The sequence below is a fragment of the Balaenoptera physalus genome (genome assembly GCF_965194825.1).
Source record: "Balaenoptera physalus genome assembly, chromosome: 9".
Lineage (NCBI taxonomy): Eukaryota > Metazoa > Chordata > Mammalia > Artiodactyla > Balaenopteridae > Balaenoptera > Balaenoptera physalus.
The window spans coordinates 67,849,806-67,872,615 of NC_138888.1; the positions used below are offsets into that span (position 1 = coordinate 67,849,806).

A 22,810-nucleotide genomic window follows, 5' to 3' on the forward strand; every position below is an offset into this window, starting at 1 on the left:
GTTCCTGGCACACCTCATATGTCCTGGGTTGTCTACTGATTATAATCCAAGTATCATTATAGCGCTGATCATTGAACACCCCAGTCAGTGGCTTGCAGTCGGAAGAATTTAGTGCAGCAACTAACCTGCTGTTCCTTGTGCTTTAAAGATAGTATTTGAGTTAGTCCGTGTTTAACTTTGCAATTCTGATCTTTGTATTAAGATATGTAATTTTTCTTAATTTTCAAACTAAGGAGTGCCACTGTTGGCTTTGTAGAGCCCTAAGGCCACAGGAAGTACACTGTTAAACATAAGTGAAAAGGAGACATCTGATGAGCCCCACATATGGCAATATTACAACTCTTACTCCATCAGGGAGGAAATAGGTCATTCTCACATTGTGAGAGAGAGCTGTCTTGCCATGGACAAAGGAGATTAAGTATTAGTTTAATTAAAAGCAATTTGCCCGACCCCCAGATGTAGAGAAAAAACTAGTGGTTACAGTGGAGAGAGGGAATGGGGTGGAGGGCAAGATAAGGTAGGGGATTAAGAGGTACAAACTACTATATAGAAAATAAATAAGCTACAAGGATATTTCTTAAAAAGCAGTTTACCAGAGTTGTTGTCTAATGAGTTGACCTGGGGAACATTAGCACCAATGGTTTGAAAGCCATCAAGAGCCTCCCCCGAGGAAGACCACGCTGGTTTCCTTAGATTCCTGTCTTTGTGCCTTTACCACTCTCACTTCAGTATGAAACAGTATGAAACAGTATGAAACAGTGGAAAGGCAGAGAAAGACTTTTTAGAATCAGCTTATTAAGAATGAATTTTTCTTTAGATATTAGTAACCTAGAAGGAGAACTACGTTAAATAATCTTTAAAACATATAATTTCAGGTGGATGCCAGCAGTTGTGCTGTTGAATGGCTATGCAAATACTCTAAGAAATTTAATATTTTATCAAAAGGCACAACTGCAAAACCGAAACCCACCGACTTGTTTCTATGGTAACCACTACTGAAATGTGTCTAGCCAGTATGTGTCTTTCCATAATTTTTCTCTGAGAGTTTCAGGGAGCTCATTCATTTTACTTTCCTAACACTGACCAGATAGATAGATACAGAGATACAAATATGCATATATTTTTCAATGGGGATGTGAGACTATTACAAAATTCCCTTAGATTCATATAGAATATGACTTCATCCTAATGCATAAATATTTTTGGCTAAAAGATAAGTCCACTGTTTTATAAATTTAATTAAACTAATGATGAAACCAGGTAAGTACTGATTTCTAAAAGAAAGATGGTTCCGGCTTCCTAAATGTTCTCTGGTATTTATAGGTGGAACTATGGGCTTCAGCACGTGTCTCTTAAAAGTAAAATTCATTTGGGTGTCTCTACAAGACCCACCAGGCCATCAGGCTCCACTGGATGGAGTTTTGACTCGGATCTAATTAACCCTCCTTGTGGTCCTTCTTCCTTGTCAGAGGTTGTATGTGGTAAATACAATGGAAGTCACAACTTATTTCTTCAGCGATCTCAATATTTCCCAACAGGGTCATTCAGAAAAGCTGACTACGACATAACCAAGGGATTCCATTGCACTTTATACTTAAGATGAAATGTACTACTGATTTGTTTTGAGAACTTCCCCACCTTTCTCTCAAGGCCTGAGTGTCACAAAACAAACAGATGCAGCCAGGTGTTCTTGTGATGTGAAATGTATGCTCACTGAGAGTGTTAACATTACAGCAGGGCTCATGGCATTTATCTAGTCAAGTGGCAAGAAAGAGATACTGAGGAAATGAAACTACACTGGGCCCCATAGTAGGGGAATCTCACTTAGTTCACCAGGATGATGGAGAAGCCAGGGTGTTTCCGAGCCTGTTAGACATGGTTGCTCATGATAATACTTAATTGCTTGCTGAGGAGGAATGAGTATTTAACTTAAGGCCCTCTGTCTATATTTTCAAGTTCTCCCAGGCTCCTCAAATAAGAGCATTGCCACTCCTGGGTCATGCGGAATGGCTTTGCAGTTTCACAGATCCCATTGCTGTAGCATAAACACACGTAGTCTTCAGTTTTCTTTTAATTGAAGTATAGTTGATCTACAGTGTTTTGTTCGTTTCTTGTGTACAGCAAAATGATTCCGTTTATATATATTCTTTTTCAGATTCTTTTCCATTATAGGTTATTATAAGATATTGAATGTAGTTCTCTGTGCTATATAGTAAGTCCTTGTTTATCTATTTTATATATAGTAGTGTGTATCTGTTAATCCCAAACTCCTAATTTATCCTTCCCTTTCCCCTTTGGTAACCATAAGCTTCTTTTCTATGTCTGTGGGTCTATTTCTGTTTTGTAAATAAGTTCATTTATATCATTTTTTAGATTTCACATATGTGATATCATATGATATTTGTCTTTCTCTGACTTACTTCACTTAGTATGATAATCTCTAGGTCCATCCGTGTTGCTGCAATGGCATTATATCATTCTTTTTTATGGCTGAGTAATATTCCATTGTGTATATGTTCCACATCTTCTTTATTCATTTATCTGTTGATGGACATTTAGGTTGCTTCCATGTCCTGGCTATTGTAAATAGTGCTGCAGTGAACATTGGGGTGCATGTATATTTTCAGATTAGAGTTTTCTCTGGATATATGCCCAGAACTGGGATTGCTGGATCATATGGTAGCTCTATTTTTAGTTTTTTGAGGAATCTCTATACTGTTTTCCATAGGGGCTGTACCAATTTATATTCCCATCAACAGCGTAGGAGGGTTCCCTTTTCTCCACATCCCCTCCAGGATTTACTGTTTTAGGCTTTTTGGTGATGGCCATTCTGACTGGTGTGAGATGATACCTCGTTGTAGGTTTTTTATTTTTTTAATATTTATTTTTGGCTGTGTTGGGTCTTTGTTTCTGTGCGAGGGCTTTCTCTAGTTGCGGCAAGCAGGGGCCACTCTTCATTGCGGTGTGCAGGCCTCTTCACTATCTCGGCCTCTCCTGTTGCAGAGCACAGGCTCCAGACGCACAGGCTCAGTAGTTGTGGCTCACGGGCCCAGTTGCTCCGCGGCATGTGGGATCTTCCCAGACCAGGGCTCGAACCCGCATCCCCTGCACTAGCAGGCAGATTCTCAACCACTGCGCCACCAGGGAAGCCCCATCGTTGTAGTTTTGATTTGCATTTCTCTAATAATTAGCAATGTGGAGCATCTTTTCATGTACCTTCTTGAAGTAGCTGAACAGTGACAGGTCCACAGTGTCCAGTGAGCTGAAGAAGCATAGCTTCACAGAATCCAGTTCTCCCGTTTTCTGGAATCCCAGAGTCTTTCTTTTTTGCTTCATCCTTTTTTCCCCCTGTATTCAGGCTTTACCACTTCTTTTCTGGGTAAACACAGTACCCTCTTTACTTTACTCCTCCCAGTTTCCACATATGGCCCCTTCATTTATCTTTCATACTGCCAGTCAGAATGATCTTTCTAAAGGCAAAACCGAGTCTTGTGGTGACTTTCTTACAGTCTTTCAAAGACTCCTCTTCCTTAGCTGAGCACATTTCCTTCCCAGGGGACCTAACATCCCAGAATGTCTAAGACCTACATACCTTTCCTGTCAGCATCCTTTTCCCCCTCCGCCCCTTCTGTGCTCTGGACAAACCTTTGCTTTCCCAAAAGCTTTGCGCTGAATGCCTGAATTCCGCAGGCCTGAGCTCTCCTCGGGCCTCAGGTACACTTCTGTCCTAGCACTCTGTTTTCTAATGGTCCGTTGACTTCCTTTCCTCACTAGACTCTAAGCACCTTGCTTGTGTTTTATCCAGCACCTAGCCCAGCACCTGACACATAGTGCTCAATATAAGTTTATTATATGAATGAGTGAATGAGTGATTATGTCCCACACAAAGCAGAGAGGAAGGAGAAGCTGCATTTAATTAGTATATGAAATAGGCTTGAGTTGCAGTTAATACAAATTTCAACAAGAGTGAGGCTGGCTGGTTGATCCGGGTGGTCACCCTAAGGACACAGCCCTGGGGGATAGCCACAGGACCAAAATCAGTTTTATTAGTTCTAGAGAGATGTGACTTGCAAGAATTGACTTATGATTAAATTGATGACAGATTAATTCATAACTGAGATCTTTTGACAGTGAGAAAGAGAGAGATGAGGCAGCACAATTAATGGGGATCATTTGCTCAGGCCATATCCTCTTGGTCAGTAAATTCTCAGGGGACCAAATATTAGAGCTGGCTAAGTTCTAAGATGAGGAATTGAATTCTTTCTAATTGTCCTTCAGGGATTTTTCCATCAAGCTGGATTATCTGGAAGAATGACTCTTTTCTTTTTAAATTTTTATTGGGGTAGAGTTGATCCACAGTGTTGTGTCAGTTTCCGCTGCACAGCAAAGTGAGTCAGTCACACACGTACATATATCCACTGTTTTTTAGATTCTCTTCCCGTATAGGTCATCACAGAGTACTGAGTAGAGTTCCCTGAGAATGATTCTTTTCCTATGGAAGATAAACAAGTCTAGATCAGTGACTTTCACACAGTTCTTAATAGCAGTCAGAGCTGCTCTTTCTTTGTAATCATGATAGCTAATATTTATGGAACGTTTACTGCTGCATGTCAGGCACTGTTCTAAAGGCTTTATCTCCGTTGGCTCAATTCTCAAAACTCTACTTGTGAAGGGAGCTGGGATTTGAACCCATGCAGTCAGACTCCAGCACCTATGCTGACCAACCTTTGGAAAAATGCCACCAGCCTTTCTTGTGGTTGCTTTACAGTACTTCATTTAATTCTCATAGCAACTCTTAAAAATGAGGTGTGTTAACCAAGACCTTTTAGGTTGCGAGTAGCAGACTAACTTGAGTGAAAAAGATTTAACTGTATTTTGTAACTAAGCTGTCTTTGTGTCATGTGACCAGCTGTGACACTGGGTATCCCAGTGGGTGTGGAGAGGCAGTTCTTCACAGAGGAAGAGGAGCCGGTGATGGACAAACAAAAATCACACTAGGAATCGGAAGTTGAGAGAGGTTAAGTAGCTTGGCCAGGGTCACTCAGCTAGGGAATGGCAAACGTGGAATTCGGAACTAGGCCCCCGCCTCCAGAACCAGTCTGTGTTTGCTCTGATTTGAATGAACCCTGTGCATTCCACACGTCCTTCTTCTGTCTTCCGTCTCCAGCAGGTTATGGTATCATTGGCCGAGATATCTTTTTCTCTGCTTCATTTTAGTTCTAAGGACACATTGTGGTCACCTCCCGTGAGCCTGGCTATTTCCCAAATGTAGTGTGCATTGCTTTATTTAATCCTGAACTGTCTTTTAGAATAGTTATGTAAACAGTTAAGTTCATCTAATCATTTTACTACTTTCCACTTCAGAGAGTGAATTTTTTCTGACCAGGCCCCAAATTCTAGAGAAATCTTTACTGAAGCCCTGTGACCAGACCAGAGCTTTTTCAGGCGAAGGTTTATGCAAAACATTGGCCTTCATGGAAATTTGGTTCTTGCTCACTTGGGTCTCAGTTCATGAGAATTTTCATCGACTCAAGCAGCAGGTCATAGATACAAGTACAGGTGTGGAAGCTTAGCCTGTGATCTTCCTGTCGCCTCGCAACCCTACTGTACAGATTTTTAGAAGGGAGAGTGCTCTTTGGAAGTTGCTCTGTACTTTGCACTTCTGAATCTGTTTATGAGAAAACGACAGTATTTTTCAGTGTTTGCACCGCCTCTGACTGATGCTCTGATCCTTGATGTGTTTAGTTTTTTACGTGTGCTCATCTCTACATCAAAAACAGAGGAAGCCACAGGAAATTGCTGCCTGTATTTCCAGGAAATGTAACTACCTCACCTGCTCCCCAATCCGCACAGCCCAGAAGACCCCACTGTGGGCACTGGCATCGCTGATGAAGGTGGTGATTAGGAGCTGGGGCGTGTTCTCATTCTGCTGCTCTGCCAGCAAAAGCCCCAAGAAGACAGGCTTTTCAGACTCACGTGTTAACACTAAATCTGGTTCTCTAAACACTCCTCTGACCATGTAAATGCATGCATGAAGTGAGGTATCATTCCAAACCAGAGGGCTGGTGGGCCTCACTCTTTCTGCTCAGGTGTGGCACCTCCTGCCTGGTCCACAGGGCTGGGGCTGGCGCTCTCGCTGATCACACAGAAATGAAATAATCCTGGGAGAGAGCCTACTGATGGACTCGGAGGGCGTTATGCGAAGTGAAATAAGTCAGAGAAAGACAAATACTGTATGATATCACTTATATGTGGAATCTGAAAAAGACAGCAAACTCCTGAATATAACGAAAAAGAAGCAGACTCACTGATACGGAGAACAAACTAGTGGTTACCCGTGGGGAGAGGGAAGGGGGAAGGGGCAATAGAGGGGTAGGGAATTAAGAGGTACAAACTGCTACGTATAAAATAAATTAGCTGGGCTTCCCTGGTGGCGCAGTGGTTGAGAATCTGCCTGCCAATGCAGGGGACACGGGTTCGAGCCCTGGTCTGGGAAGATCCCACATGCCGCAGAGCAACTGGGCCCGTGAGCCACAACTACTGAGCCTGCGCGTCTGGAGCCTGTGCTCCACAACAAGAGAGGCCACGATAGTGAGAGGCCGCGCACCGCGATGAAGAGTGGCCCCCGCTTGCCGCAACTAGAGAAAGCCCTAGCACAGAAACGAAGACCCAACATAGCAATCAATCAATCAATCAATCAATCTTTAAAAAAATAAATAAATAAATTAGCTACAAAGATATATTGTACAACACGGGAAATATAGCCAATATTTTATAATGACTACAAATGGAGTATAACCTTTAAAAATTGTGAATCGCTATATTGTACACCTGTAACTTATATAATGTTATACATCGACTATACGTCAATAAAAAAAACAGAAAGACCAAGAGGTTACACTGAACACCAGCCATTCTTTAAAGAATTATGATAATATATACACACTACTATATATAAAATAGATAACTAATAAGAACCTACTGTATAACACAGGGAACTCTATTCAGTACTCTGTAATGACCTGTATGGGAATAGAATCTTAAAAAGAGTGGATATATGTATATGTATAACTGATTCACTTTGCTGTACAGCAGAAACTAACACAACGTTGGAAATCAACTGTACTCCAATAAAAACTAATTTTGAAAAAAAGAATGATGATAATAATGATAATGATAATAGCTAATATTTATTGAGTGTTGACTGTGGTATGCCAGACATGTAACTTAGGACCTATGTGTGTTATTTAATTCAATCCTCACATAAATCCCTACAGGGACTTTCTATATCATCCCAACTTTCAGATGAGGCACCTGAGACTCAAGAGAGTGTTTAGTATCTCGTCCAAGATCACACAGCCAGTAAATTCAAACCCAGATGTATGTAATGCCACGCCAGCACTGTAAATAGTTGAGCAGATATTACTGGGAGTGGAGCTGGGCTGGCAGTCTGTGTGCACAGGCAGATGGGAGCAGACAGGGTCCATCCAAGCAGGCTGAAGGCTGGTACCAAGGGCAGGCTTTGCTGTAGATCTGCTGTAGTGACACTCACATGGAAGAAAGGAGGGGCCGGTGGTCCAATAAATCCTTTACCCCAGGGAATTTTTGTGTCTTCTGGGTGCCGGCCAACATCCTGAGTGCAAGCAACCGAATACAAAAGGGTGACTTCCCACTGCATCATGGTCCCAGCTTCTTAGCCTAGCTCTCTTCTCTATTTTAGCTTATAAATGTCTATTGTGATGAAAACAAGTATGGGAGATTGATGTTGCTTCAGCTTCTCCGGGAGCTGAAACAGATTTTCGTTTAAGCATGAAATCTGCCGTCTCACGGATCAAACAGAGGCTCTGGAAGAGAAACACCCATAAATATTTGGGGCTTAATGACGGCTATCTAGTTAATAATACCCCACGTTACTACAAAAAGGGAACATTTGACTCCAAAGATACACCCCGTTAAAGCTGGTAACAAAAAGTTGGAAAATGAGGCTAGGAATTAATAAAAGATTTCAGGAAGACCGTTTTTGGACTTGCTAGAGGCAGGCCGTAAGCGTGGTTTTGAACTTTCTGGCAGCTGTCATGAAGATGGAAAGACGCGTGTAGTAGACGTTGATTTTCAAAACTCAAAAGGAGAAAAGGTCTCTTAGAATTTTAGCAGAAAAAGAGTTTTGCACGTCTACACAGGTGGTGGTTAGTGTTGGTTTAAAGCTGTTCGCATGCAGCCCCATGTACACCTGTCTGCATTCTGCTTATTTTTAGGATTAAAAAAGCCCATGTGGTGTGATTTATCACATGTCTACTTCTGGATTATTTCAAGACTGATAATCTGGTTTGTGTATCATCCATGTCTTCCTTTCTCTTTCCCTCTGGGCCTGTTGTTCATCTCCTGGACATTTCTTTCCTCATTAGCATTTCTGCTAGATGATAAGCAGAGAAAATAAAAATAAACACACAACTCTAGAAATCAACTTTGCTATTTACAGAGGTGGTTTTAATGCTTTTTTAGCAAATGGGAATTTCAAGAGAGATCTTTCCCGATTGTCATAGAGCTCAGCCCGCCCCTGTGTGTGCTTAGTGAACCCCACCTGAGCTCCAGGTGGAGGGCAGGCAGGGAGAGAGACCTACAGGGGGAAGTTTGACCCCATCATACCCGAGATAAAGCCACTCTTGGTGAATTGACATTGAGCAGAAAAGGTGGAAACTTGTGTTCGTTTGCTAGGGCTGCCATAACAAAGTACCAGAGACTGCTTGGCTTAAACAATAGAAATTTCTATTTCTGTTTCTAGGCTGGAAGTCCTAGATCACGATGTCAGCAGGGTGGATTTCGTCTCAGGGCTTCTCTCTTTGGCTTGTAGATGGCCGAAGATCACATGATCTTCCCTCTGCCTGTGTCTGTGTCCTAATCTCCTCTTCTTATAAGAACACCAGTCAGATTGGAGTAGGGTTCCCCTTGGTAACCTCATTTAACCTTAAATACCTCTTTAAAGGCTCTGTCTCCAAATACAGTCACATTCTGACTTACTGGGGGTTAGGATTTCAAAAATTCAGCCCAAAACAAAACTGCTGATTAAAACAAGATGTTGCATTACCTAGATTTCAAGAATACGAATTTCTCTCTTCTCCAGTTATAAAGAATTGAAGGTCTTGCAAGGCACCCTTGTTGTAGATTTGTGCCCTTGAAAGGCTTGGATCACAGTCAGGGTTTTTGTATGTGTGTGTTTTTTCTTTTGGATCAAATATACTGTGTCTATTGAAAGTTTGAAGATCAGTGCATTTCCTCCTGTTCAGAAAATAATAATGCCAAGCTTTCACCAGAGTTCTTTTCATCTCCAAGGCTCTCTTAAATATTGACTAATTAAGTAAAAATGGAGGAAGTCTGGCTAAATAGTCTCTCTTTGAGGACCGGTCCAGTGGACTTAGAATACACAGTGATTTGCTGTATCTTTGAAAACAGAAGCAACTAGAAATCTTTTATTATTGGCTATAATAGCAAATGGCATCTCTTATTATGTTTAGCAGCTGACATATCAAATTGCATTTTAGTTGGTTGTTATACATGAAATAGTGGGATATAAGTAGGCTAAAAATGAGAATTTACAGCCCTGGGACATGGGATATCTGACATCTAGGTGTTGCCATGACAACTCATCAGGATGTTGCTTTGTAATCTTTTAGATTAGGTTCCAGCCCAGGGTCACTGGATTGGAATTGGAGGGGGGATTGGTAACTGGACGTGAATGGTGTACTTTTACTAAGTGGTATTTGAATTTGCAGTTTGGTCATCTTGCTAAGATCAAGTAGAAATGACATTGAGGGAGTATTTAAATTCTTCAGAACCGAGACAAGGTCACATTTGTCAGCAAGAATATTCGGATGGAGTGGTCTGAGACTCAGCAGCTGGAAGACAGGATTTCCTGTCCTTGGTCAGTGGATAAAAACTATGCAAGCATCCCTTAATATATGTACACCCCTGAACAGTTCTGCGTAAATGAAACACTGGGAAATTTAACCTTTTTTATAATTGTCTTATGTTATAAAACTGGAACTGAACATCTCCGAGAAAGCAATTTGGCCGCAAAGCAAAGCACGGCTGCTTTCTAGTGTCCCATATCCTCCATCTCAGCCGGAAACGGCCTGGAGGGCGTGGACTTTGGATCAGGGAAGGGAACTGGGCAGAGTGAGGAAGGAAGCGGTTGGAAAACAGGGCACCACATTCCTCACCCCTCACGTTGGCCTTGACCCTGGGTACCGCATCTCCCCTCTGACAGGGGGCCGCCCAGACATGCTCGTCACCAGGGAGGGTCAGTGCAAGGGCTCGGTGCTGAAGCCAGATCCCAGTTCTGCCACGAACAGCGTGATCTTGGACAAAACACGTTTCCACTCTGAGTTCCCCCTAGGAAATGAGGAGGTTGCGTTTCCTCTGGCTGTCAAGTTCGGCTGCTGATCATCGTGTGGGGAGGGGCAGGTCGCCACATTTCTCTTCTTTGCCGTTAAACCCACATTTCCATCATCTCTTTGCAGCAGAATTAGCCCTCCCCAGTTAGTGGACCTCTGGATAATTAAGAGAGAGCAGAAAGGTACACCCCCCACGCCAATCCTCATATATTTTAGGTTTTATTTCCGAAGCAAAGGCTGCCACGCAGTGAGGAGAAGATGAAATCCCAAAGAGAAGACAGCCAGTTCCAGTAAGTTTTTCCACTACCGCTGTTGTCAGCTTCAGCACCAGCTTAGCCAATATTTACTGAGCACTTCTATATACAGGAGACAGTGCTAAGCACTTTATATACATATGCCATTTAATCGCATGACAAATACACGTATGTGTCTGTATGTGAAAATGTAAAATTGAGCATTTGCTATGTAGCAGGTATGACGTCGAATCCTCACAATAATCCAGGGAGGGCGATCAGTTAAGCCTCACAACAGAGGTGGCGTCATCAGTTAGCTCTGTTTTTACAGTTAAGGAAACTGATCCAAAGCTAGTAACTGGCGGAGCGGGGTTTTGAATGCAAGTGGTGAGGCCTCAGAGCCCTTTCTCATAATCTCTCTGCTGTGGTTCTCTACACTCACATGACACAACCGTCACCTGGAGAGCTTTTAAAATCTATGGATCCCCGGACCCCATTCCAGACCAGTCAGAATGTGTGGGGTTGCAGCCTGCACCTGGGTATGCTGATAAGCGGCCCAGGCTGAGAACCACTGCCCCAGATGGACCACTAGGGTCCTGGGACAGAGAGGTTGTGGGCAGCCCCACATCTAACAGATGACTGGCCAAGGCCTTGCATCCAGGCTGCTACCTCTAAAGCCAGGTCCCTTGATGGCACAATGGGCAACATTCCAATTATTATTGTTGCTCTTAGGACCTGTACCTACCATCATGCCTGGTTTCCCTTTCCTAGTCTAAATCTCAAAGCCTCAGGTTCATTTAGGGCCTTTTAAAAACTGTGTAATTGGAACTTCTCTGGCGATCCAGTGGTTAGGACTCTGCGCTTCCACTGTAGGGGGCGCAGGTTCGAGGCCCGGTCGGGGAACTAAGACCCTGCAAGCTGCACGGCACGGCCAAAAAATAAATCAATAAAAATAAAAATTTGTATTAGGCCACATTATGATAATCAAAGAAGATGAACCAAAGGAGTGATTTCCCACTTAACAGTGTCAGCTAACCTGGACTGATCGCCATCACCATCTTTAATGTCAGTTGTTGTGCTCTACGTACGGGTAGAGTCTGGGACAGTGGTTCCAAAACCTTGATGCACATTGGAATCACCTGGGGATCTTTAAACACCACAGATGCCCAACTCCCACCCCAGACATTTGATCTTATTAGTGTGGAATGTCGCCTGCGCAATGGGCTTTTCAAAAGCCCTCCAAAGCGATTCTCATGAGCAGCAGTTTGAACCAGTGGTTTAAGAACTTGGTCTGTAAGTTCACAAGGGTGCTGACTATGGAATCCCTTCTGGGGCCTGAACTCACTTCTTACCTCTGACAGTGTCTCACCACCGTCCTCCTTTGCATTTTAGCCAGCATGATTAATTTGCATTTAATTCTGCTCAGTTCACTACCTGACTCCCAATTCTACCTCGCTGTCAAATGATGGTTTCTCCCCAAAGGTGATTCTTATGCTTAGGCTCTTGGAGTAATACTGGTGACATGTCTGTGGGGTATCTTTGTAAGGTTCTCTCTTATTTTCACTATGAGATGTACTTCTTTTGAAATTGTTTTACATTTTAAAACATTTTTGTGATTTTTATACACATTGCTTTTTCCTTCCAAGAGTAAAATAAACAGCTTTTCCACATAATGCTTTATAATAATAAACCACTTACAAGTCTTTTCCCAAAATAGTTGACCATCAGATTCACTCATGGGAGATGGCTGCCATGCCTGCAGTGCTTAACAGTTGATAAAATCTTACAGATAGAAATACGGTGCAAATTTTCTCCTTCGGAAGTTTGGAAAAGTCAGATTAACTTATCCACTGGCAAATATAGTGGGGTTATAAAGACGTATTAAAGCAGAAGTGTACATTTGTTGACAAGTTTGCAAATGTACTGGATTGATCTGGAAATTCATTTTGCAGTAAGTACTAGGTCTCAAACTGAGATTTTTTAAGGCAACAGAGATGTTGTTTGGTGGGTAAGAGGAGACAGGTATTGATAATTTGCAAGTGGAACAGCTTTTGGCAAAGGCTGGGAGATGGAGAATTGAGCTAGGCTGGTGGGAAAGGTATAAACTGGGTGTGGCAGGTGATGAGGAAGGACTGCTGAGGTGGGGCTGGTTGTGTGAGATTTCATAGCAAGAATACTTGGGAAGAGCTAAAAAATACATGGTATCGCGGTAGGAGTTTCTGTTTTCCTTTGTGTGGTGGTTGAAGTCCAGTTGGTCTGTAATCGCGTTGGTGTTCTGGATCGCTGAACAAAAAGGCTGGTAGTTTGGGTTGGTTATTATGCTTTTCTTGAGGGTAAAGCTTTTGAAATGAACTCTGCTTCTTTAGGTTGAAAATTCCTCATTCTGGTGTCTTGTCTACGTCTTGCTGCTGTAATCCCCGAGAATAGAAAAGGGGTTTAGGACGCCTCTCTTTTGAAATGAGCAGGGTCAGAGCAGGCAGGGGGCTATCACGGTTGTTTCTCTTTGTTCCAGACTTAGAACATGTGAGCAATGGTTCCACCCCTCACTTTGTGAGCTGTTTTCCTCCGATATTTCCTAATTTTTCCCATGACGTTCCAGCCTGTTTCTTCACCAGATTGTAAGGCCTGAAAGACCCCATTGTTCTACAGGAGTCTGAGCTGGTGCACGTTTGCTGAGCTGGCCGGCTGGGGTCTGCGTGTGGGTGGGATGTGGCTGGGGGATAATGCAGATTAGAGGATGTGCCGAGTGTATTCCTGACAGTGGCAAACACTTTCTGCTTAGCAGGCGTTTAGAAACGGGCCTTTTTCTTCATAGAAGGTGCCGTGCTTTTAAAATATTTTTCACAAACTATGTCTTTCACTGGGCTGATTGAGAGAAATGGGGACATTCCATTAAGCTAAGGAAAGTTTCTCAATGGTAAATCAAATGAATGAAGGCCTTATCCAGACTTCACTTCATCTTCAGATAAATGCAAACTTTTGTTCTTGTAACACACACACACACACACACACACCCTCCACACACACTCCTGATGGCCTGCCCAAAATTTATGTGAGCTCTTGATCCGTTTTCACCTTCTCACCCACCCTGAACATCTATTTAGAATTGCAGCCTTTCTCTTCCACCCCATTCCCGATTCCTCTGAGCTCAATTTTTTTTATTGCACCTATCACCTTATAACAAAAGTAATGTATTATGTTTCTTATTTGTGTTTATTATCTGTCTCCCCCCGTTAGACTCTAGATTCCACTAAGGTAGGGGATTTTGTCTGTTTTCTTCACGGATTATCCCAAGTCTCAGAACAGTGCCTGACATGTAGTAGGTGCTCAGTAAATACTGTTGAGTGAATTAGTGAATGAACAGCGTTAAGAAGTGAATGATGTGTCTCAGATTTGGGTCCTAGCCTTTTAAATTCTAATTTACTAGTGAATCTTAAAACATTTTCTGCGGTTTTGTTTTCCAGCTTCCCTACTTTTTAGGATAATGAAGGATGGTATCTTCTCCCAGCTGAAGTTTGGGAATGACTTGATGATCCTTAAGTAGTAGGGGCAGCAGAGTATTGCTCTTAGATTTACATTTTGACCTCAAAGGCCCTACACTAACCATCTTCAAACTCTGGTCTGCAGAAGTTCCCTGGAGATATTTAAGGGGCTGTGCAAGCATTTAATTTGCATTTTATTTTTAATATATTTAGAGCAATTTTTTATAATCATGATTTAAAAACATGCACACTTAAATGTGTTACATACCAAATTTTCACACATTGGGACCACCGACGCATTGAATTGGACATATTAACCTTGAAATTAAGTGTTTTCTGCTGTTTTGGCTTCTATATTTGAACGTGTTATAAATGAGTTGTCAATAAGGAAGTCTGTACCAGTATTTTTCAGATTCCAGCCTGATCACAAATTGAACAAGTGAATTCCTCCTGTTAGATAAATACAGCATGCTCAGTTACATGCCAGGCAGGGCTAGGGAGCCTCCGCTGGGTGTACGCTTCTTAAGTGGCCAGTTGTACAGGAAGTGAACATTCTGTTTTATGGTCCTGTATCCCCACTGTACATTTCGGATTTTCCTTGATTGATTATTAAAGAAATCAAGTAATTGTTAGGTCATCGTTAGTAATTAAAATTTGAAATTAAAAAGTCTTTTTTTTTCCTTTTTAAAAAAATTTTTATTGGAGTATAGTTGCTTTACAATGTTGTGTTAGTTTATATTGTACAGCAAATGAATCAGCTGTACGTATACATATATCCCCTCTTTTTTGGATTTCCTTCCCATTTAGGTCACCACAGAGCGTTGAGTAAAGTTCCCTGTAATATACAGTAGGTTCTCATTAGTTATCTATTTTATACATAGTATCAATCGTGTATATATGTCAATCCCAATCTCCCAGTTCATCCCACCCCACCCCTTTCCCCCTTGGTATCCATACATTTGTTCTCTACGTCTGTGTCTCTATTTCTGCTTTGTAAATAAGATCATCTATACCAGTTTCTTCAGATTCCACATATATGCATTAATATACAATATTTGTTTTTCTCTTTCTGACTTACTTCACTCTGTATGACAGTCTCTAGGTCCATCCACGTCTCTACAAATGACCCAATTTCGTTCCTTTTTATGGCTGAGTAATATTCCATTGTATATATGTACCACATCTTCTTTATCCATTCCTCTGTTGATGGACATTTAGGTTGCTTCCATGTCTTGGTTATTGTAAATGGTGCTGCTGTGAACATGGGGTGCACTCATCTTTTCAAATTAGAGCTTTCTCTTGGAAATGGGATTAACAACTGCATTTTTTCAAGGTTTTGGGTTAGTTTGAGGCAGATCACGAGATTACAAAGCGAATTGCTAAAGAACTGTTATGATTTCCAATTTAAGTGTTCCTTGCTGTTCCAATCCACTCATTTCCAAAATTTGGATATGGAAATTTCCCGGAGTGAGTTCTAGTGGCAAAGGATACAGTGTTATTCACGTCAGTTTGGTTTCCCAGTTTCAAATGGTAAGCAATAAGAATAGCAGATAGCAAGAGATTCACCTGAAAACTTGTCTGAATCTGTTTGGTCTCTAAGTTTAGAGACCAGGATTCAGACAGGGAGTCATACCTGTAGTGACCTGGGAATATCAGGATTCTCTTAATACAGTGCAACCAGGTACAAACACAGCAGTAAAACATATGCTGCATCAGTTTTAAAAGTCAGTTCATAAGCCAACTACTATCTGAAAGCCCCACTCCCTGCCATCTCAAAAGTGCCACTGAATATATTATAGGAAATAGTTATGTTGTATTTTATGGAACATTTTAGAGACCTCCTTTCACAGCCTTCTATGGGGTTGGCCAAAAAGTTCGTTCGGGTTTTTCCGTTAAGATGGTAAGTGCAATATTCATGCACTTAACACTGTTGTCATTTGCTGTTCTGTCTCCCACACTCATATTTGAGCCCCTTGAAAGGAAGACTTGTGTCTCCTTCCTGTCAGTGCCTGGCATTGCCTGCCACGTGGGGAATCCTTCGTACGTGTTCATGAAACGGCATTGGATTCGACCGCAGAGGGAAGCGAGCTTGGAAGGAGCAGTGCAGCCTCGTACTAAATACACCGTCAGTAACTTTTCACACGAAGCACAAATTCTAGCATTAAAAACATGTTGGATGGTTCCATGGTTCCTTCACCTTCATCCCTCATGGACACTTATTTACAGTTTTCTGAATTCTTTCTAGAAATGTCTTTTGACTCGGACCCTTCCATGCCATCCCACTGCCGTGCCAGGTCGACTGTCCTGATTCTGAGCCTTATCTTTCTCTTCTTCCCTGGCCTGGACTATGAAAGCAGCCTCGCCAGCTTCTCCCAGACCCAGTACTCCCTCTGGTTCTCCACATTGTTGCCGCATTTGTCTCCTCATAAGACACATCCCAGCAAGTCCATTGGCCTACACTGCCTGCAGGATCGGGTGCAAACCTGAGCTGTCCAGGACAGTGTCCACGGGCCACACGTGGCTCTTGAGCTCTTAAAGTGTGGCCAATCCACATTGAGATGTGTTATAGGTATAAAACCCATGCCCTATTCTAAAAAAACTTAGTATGTGGCTGGAAACTAGAGATGATCATACTAAGTGAAGTAAGTCAGAAAGAGAAAGACAGCTACCACATGATATCACTTATGTGTGGAATCTAAAATATGACACAAACGAACTTATCTACGAAACAGGAACAGACTCACAGACATAGAGAACAGACTTGTGGTTACCTACCAAGGGAGAGGGGAGGTGGGGGAGGGATGGATTGGGAGTTTGGGATTAGCAGATGCAAACTATTACATATAGGATGGATAAACAACGAGGTTCTACTCTATATAGCACAGGGAACTATCATCAATATCCTGTGATAAACCAGAATGGAAAAGCATATAAGAAAAAAAGAATGTTTATATATAATATGTATAACCGAATCACTTTGCTGTACAGCAGAAATTAACACAACACTGTAAATCGACTATACTTCAATAAAAAACAAATTTAAAAAGATAAAAATAAAAAGACAGTATAAAAAATGTACTATATCTCATTAATAATTTTCATATTGATTACATGTCAAAATGGTAATGTTTTAGATCTGTTGGGTTAAATACATATCATTAGAATTGATTCCTCCTGTTTCTTTTTACTTTTTTAATGTGACTACTAGAAAATTTGAAGTTATGTGTGTGGTCACCTTAGGTTTCTGTTGCTCAGTGCTGGTCTAAGCTGTATCATGACATTTAAAGTTTCTTATAACTTGGCCTCAGTTCCCTTTTCAGCCTCAAATCCCAGCCCTTCCTGCTCTCCTCAGAGTTTCTCATAACCCCCAGAACTCACCAAGCCTATTTATACTTACGGGTTGTTGCTGTTGGTTTTTTGGGTTTTTTTTTTTCACATTCTGTTCCTTCATTCTGAGCTGTCCTTCCCTTTCTTTGCTGGCTGTAAAATTCCTACTCAGATTTTTAGGACCTGACTTAATTGTCCCATGCTGCTGCTGAAGTTATGCCCCCGTCTCCCCACAGCAAGCTCTTGGTTGGTACCTCCATTGTTGTGCTGGCCTTGCTGTGCTGCCATTAGGTGTCTTCTTAACCAGGCTTCTCCAGGGAAAAGGCTGCAATTTATTCCTCCAATGACCCCTGAGGGCAGTACCTGGTGTGTACTAGACATTTAATTGACATTTATTAAATTAATGTATGAATTAATTTCATCCTACTGCACAAACTGCTATTATCGCATGCATCCACCCTTGATCATCTGAACCATTAGCCATGCAAAAAATTGGATGCCGAGGCGGATAGCACTGGGCCTCTCAGCCATAACCCCAATTTCAGACTTTTGTGTTCAATAAAATGGCCTCTTTGTTCTCACTGGTTGACTTATGGCAATTTAAAATATTATACATTTGAATTTATGAAATCTATGGATATTGTATAGACTGAGAACATAAAATGACATAAACATGACCACTTTTACTCTTTTGTTTACAGGGATTTCATATAAGATTTCATTTGATTGAAGATTTCACTTCTAAACAAGTTTGAAAGCCACTGTTCTAATCCTAAATTTCATTTACATTTCCATTCCAAAGGCTTCTTTCTGGTTTTGGTGAGGTAGTTTCTATTATCACAGAAGTTTACACAGAGCAAGACTTTTCAACTCTGGCTGCCCAATAGCTACAGCTGGGAAGCTGTCAAAAATTCTGATGTCCAAGGTCCCCGCACCCCCAGGGATCCTGGTAGCATTGGGCCGGGGGCACCGGTAATTATGTAATAAATTGATTCCTGGCTTCAAAGAGCCAGGTAAACTATGAAAATGTTGAAGCTGTGAATTGATCATTTTTCTTTCTTTTTATTAGTGATATTGTAATCATGGTAATTCATCTTAAGTCTGTACTGTGATTTGGGGGTTAAAACAGCATTTGATGGAACACACCTTCTGTAGACAATTTAAGCCTTCTGAAATTGAAAGTTTTTTTTCTGTCATTCTCTAAAACCTACCTGCAGCAGAACTTTAATGTCCCTTATTCGTAGAAACAGCAAACAAAAGACCTATCTCAGATTATGAAACTAGGGCTGACAAAGACAGTGGGTGTAATACGTCCGCTCAGGCAGTGGCCTCCTGGCACACTTGTTACCCTGAATAAACAGTGCTCCCCTGACAGAGCCTCTGTAGCTCTGCCACGTTGATAAAATCTGACATTCTGCTTAATCACTTTTTAGTGATATTCTTCCTTTTGTTCTTGGTATGTGAGAAATCAGCTTTTTTTTTTTTTTAAGGTGTGGGAAAGAATTATCTTTAAGTTCCTAATTCAGTAAAATGGGCTGGTAATGCACATATAATTCTTGTAGGGACGGGAAAATTATCTAATTTCTGTTTATCAAATGTCTCTTCTTAAATTTTTAAAAAGTTATAAAGTACCTGAAATCACGTGAAGGAGAAAATCTGGGATAAATACTTTGGAGACCTTGCAAGAAAAGCATCTGAATTCCAGTAGTCTGTTTCATGTCATGACTGTATACTATTAAAATGCCAATGTAAATAAGCCTAAGTTTTGCAAATTATCAGTTTGTTGAAAAAGGCTGTGTGCTCTTATTCTTCTGAAGCGTCATCTGTTTCAGTTTGGGCTCTGGAGGGAAAGAAGAAAGAAAGAAAAATACACACTTGGGATCGAATCCTTTAGGGCAGAGAAAGGAATAGAATCCTTTCGTTGACTTGGTTATTTGCAGCCGGTATGTCATCTGGGTGAGACTGATGTAATGCGGATTGAATGTTGAGGCAAACTTAGGGACGTGTGTGTGTGTGTGTGTGTGTGTGTGTGTGTGTGTGTGTGTTTTAAAGCCCCACTCCCAGAATTTGGAGTGAGTGTGAAGGGCACCACAACAACCCCTGGATCTGTCAAGAATGTACCTATTTTTAACATCCTGGATCAAGTGTCAGCTCTCAATAGGAGATGAGGAAGGGGGTAGGGACCGCGTGCGACGGATGCGGATGGGAACCGGCCCTCTGGCGTGTTTACAATACAGCTGTGCATTCTTAATGGCTCTGCCGCTGCCGCCAGGTAAAGTTTTCTTTGCACGTGATGAATGGCAGAGAATTCTTTAGCCGAGGGAACCGAAGGAGCTGGGAGGCGGAAAGGGGAAGGGCAGAACGGAAAAGAGAGAAAAAGAAACACACGGCTCCAGAGGGAGATGGTCTGTGCTTTGCAGTTGCTTGTGTGGATAGAAACCAGATGGTGAGCTGGAACCGCACTTGCTAGGCTAGCTGGGGAGCCAAACATATGGTTAATGGTTGGGAGAAACAGCTCCCGGAGCCAGGGCTTTGCTGACTGCTTCATATTACAGATTGTTACAGTGTGTCATTACATTGCCAACCTAAGTGCTTAATACCCACTGCGGGCGGGCGGGCGCTGGGCATCTACTCACAAGAAAGATTTGAGCTCTTTGCTGGCTCTGAATGCAGAAGTGACATCATAGGGAGGCTTAAAGTGTCTGGTGTTGGGAGGTAGGGAGAAGGGTAATTTTGTAGTGGAAACAACATTTTTTTCTTCCTTTTTTTCCTTAATGAGCCAAGCCTTCACTCCACTAAACTCTAGTGTGTTTCTGAGGACCTTTTTCTATGAGTATCTCTCTCTGTCTCTCCGTCTCTGTCTCTCTCATACGTACACATACACGCGCACACACACACACACACACACACACACACACACACACACACACACACAGAGACACACAAAGTCCTCAGGCAGAATTCTATGCCCCAGGCCCTGTCCCACCCCCTCTACTTTCACTTGGACGCCCCATCCCTGCCCTCCCAAGCCCCGCATTTGAAGTTTCTGTTTGGGGAGCTCTGGGGCCACAGCAGGCCCATGTTATCTAAGGAACTGCTGAGCCCATTCATCTGCTTTTCACGGCCCGCTTCCTTTTATTTTTAGCCAAATCCGTCAGGCCTGACAGGCGGGTAATTCGAGCCAGAGAAAGGGCAGTGCTCCAGGTCCTTTCCACAAAGCAATTCTTCTCCTCCCTCCTGGGAGGGCTCCAGACTTGGCCTGCTTCAGGCAGATGGATTTGTTGAGTCATGTGAGATCATTTACACAAAAACACAGTGAGGCAGTGGAAATTGGAAAAAAAAAAAAAAAAAAAAAGGAGGGTGGGGACAGAGGAAAGAGGAGGGGAAGGCAGAGGAGTGTGAGCTGGGGGGCAGAGGAATGTGCAGGGAAGCAGCTAGACTGAGGAATGCGGAGATTCATTTGTGTATAAGGTAATGTCTCGTTTACACGGCGGGGTGGAGCCAGGCTGCAGAGGTGCCTGAGCCCACACTGCCTGTATTTAAACGAGGAAGGAGGGATGGGGGAACTTCCTTTTTTTTTTTCTTAATTTTTCAAGCAACACCCACCAAACAAAGACCACACTGTTGACAGCCTTGGGTTCCAGTAGTGGTAAACTACCAACGAGATGGTTTACAGAAAAAGGAGTTGGCTGTGTGATGTAATACAAGTTGGCTTTGTCCCGACTCCAGCGTGACTGAGGCAGCAGGGGAGGGAGGAGAGGAAAATTGCAACAGGACTCTGGGTTAATGGTTTCCAGAGATGATGTAGCAGGGCTGGAGTGGAGGAAGGAAAGTGGGATATGGTGGAGAATGACTCCGAAGTGCCCCATAGTTGCGGTAGGTAAAATAAAGTCATTACGGTGGCTTCCCTTGCTCAAGAGGCATTGAGCAATGGTTTTGAAATGCCAAGGAAGGTATCATTTTTCCCTACCAAGGTATTCATTTTCCTCTTGCTTCTGGAACATGGGGGAAAAAAAAAAAAAAAAAAGCCCAGCTCTTAACATCATGGTAAACAGTATTAACATTTAGTGAATCCGTTTTGTTTATTGTTTATACTACAAGCCTTTAAAACATTTCATTAAAAAACTGTCCCCTGCTCATTCATGAAATTCTTCTCCTCCTGCTTCTTCAGATTTGCTTACATGCATGCGCTGTGCTTGGATGGGGATTTTTCCTTCTTTTGCTGGAATAAAAGAGTTCATGAGAGAATGATGAGTGGATTATTGAAATATACATTCTTACATCAGAGATGATGAAAGTATGCTATGTAGAGAAAGGGAATATTTTGAAACAGGTACAGAAACTTAGAAATGGGAGAATTCCAAAATACGCACCATGATGATTTTCATTATGGTACCTTTCTGCAATTCTGCATTTATTTAGTGTCCTACTATGCAGCTCTTTTTTGAACCTCCCCAGAATGTAGGTCAACATCACCACGGTTCCTCATATTATGTTGGTATTTTGAAAGTTGAAATATCTTGCCGTTTTTTCCCCCAGACCTAGGTCTACTCAGGTTACATGTATGGTTTTAGTAATCGTGGAACTGAGCTCATGAATTCTTTCTGTTAGCACTGACCCCTGAATTATGACGGTAAGCACGCAGATCACACCTTTACCTGGAATAAGCAGAGCGCTCATGACGGTGCTGATCCTATGGTCTAAAATTGAAGCTGCCCCACTGTTTTCTAGGCAGCCCTAATGATCTGACTCTGCATAGTTACAAGGCAGTTTTCATTTATTTTACTCGAAGAGGGGACTGGTAAGTTTTTGTGGTGGTTAATTGTACGCATTTTGACTGCGTGATATCAACATTATCTTAATGAGATTAAGAATTGTCATTATTTTAAACCTACATGCATCCTTGAGTGTTCCTTCTACAACAGAATTTCTCAGTTTCAGCACTGTTGACATTTTAGAGCAGATAATTCTTATTGTGGGGGCCGTTTTGTGCCTGGTGGGATATATAGCAGCATCCCTGGCCTCTACCCACTAGATGCCAGTAGCACCCTCCTCCAGTCGTGACAACCAAAAATGTCTCCACGCCCTGCAGGTGTCCCCTGGTGGGTAGAATCACCGCGACTCAGGACCACCTCTCTGTTCATATTTTGGTTTGGAGGTTCACCTTCCACCTCCTAGTCTAGGTGCTCAGTTACATCTGAGATGGACTTAAAGGGTACAAAATAACATTTTTCCTCCTGCCATTTATTCTAAAGGTGGGAACCCCAAGTTAGGTAAAGTTTTCGAAGGCTCAAGCCAAGGGTATTTTAGGGAAGAAATTTTCCCACCAGACAACCTGGAGTTTTGTTACACAGGACAGCCTCTCTCTCGGGCTTCT

At 42.2% G+C, this 22,810-nt stretch overlaps 1 protein-coding gene across 5 annotated transcripts in view; it reads left to right on the forward strand.

The window, feature by feature from the left end:
- The window catches only part of BACH2 (BTB domain and CNC homolog 2), a 374,289-nt gene that overhangs the window by 52,020 nt on the left and 299,459 nt on the right, over positions 1-22,810 (forward strand). For 2 of the 5 annotated variants that reach the window (XM_082475208.1, XM_082475210.1), the window contains exon 1: positions 6,410-19,705. The exons of 2 other annotated variants lie outside the window; for them this stretch is intronic. The gene's annotated coding sequence lies outside the window, so the exon portion shown is untranslated. Of the gene's footprint in view, positions 1-6,409; positions 19,706-20,404; positions 21,310-22,810 lie in introns of those variants that run through there. One more of the 5 variants, XM_082475209.1, reaches the window with a different exon arrangement.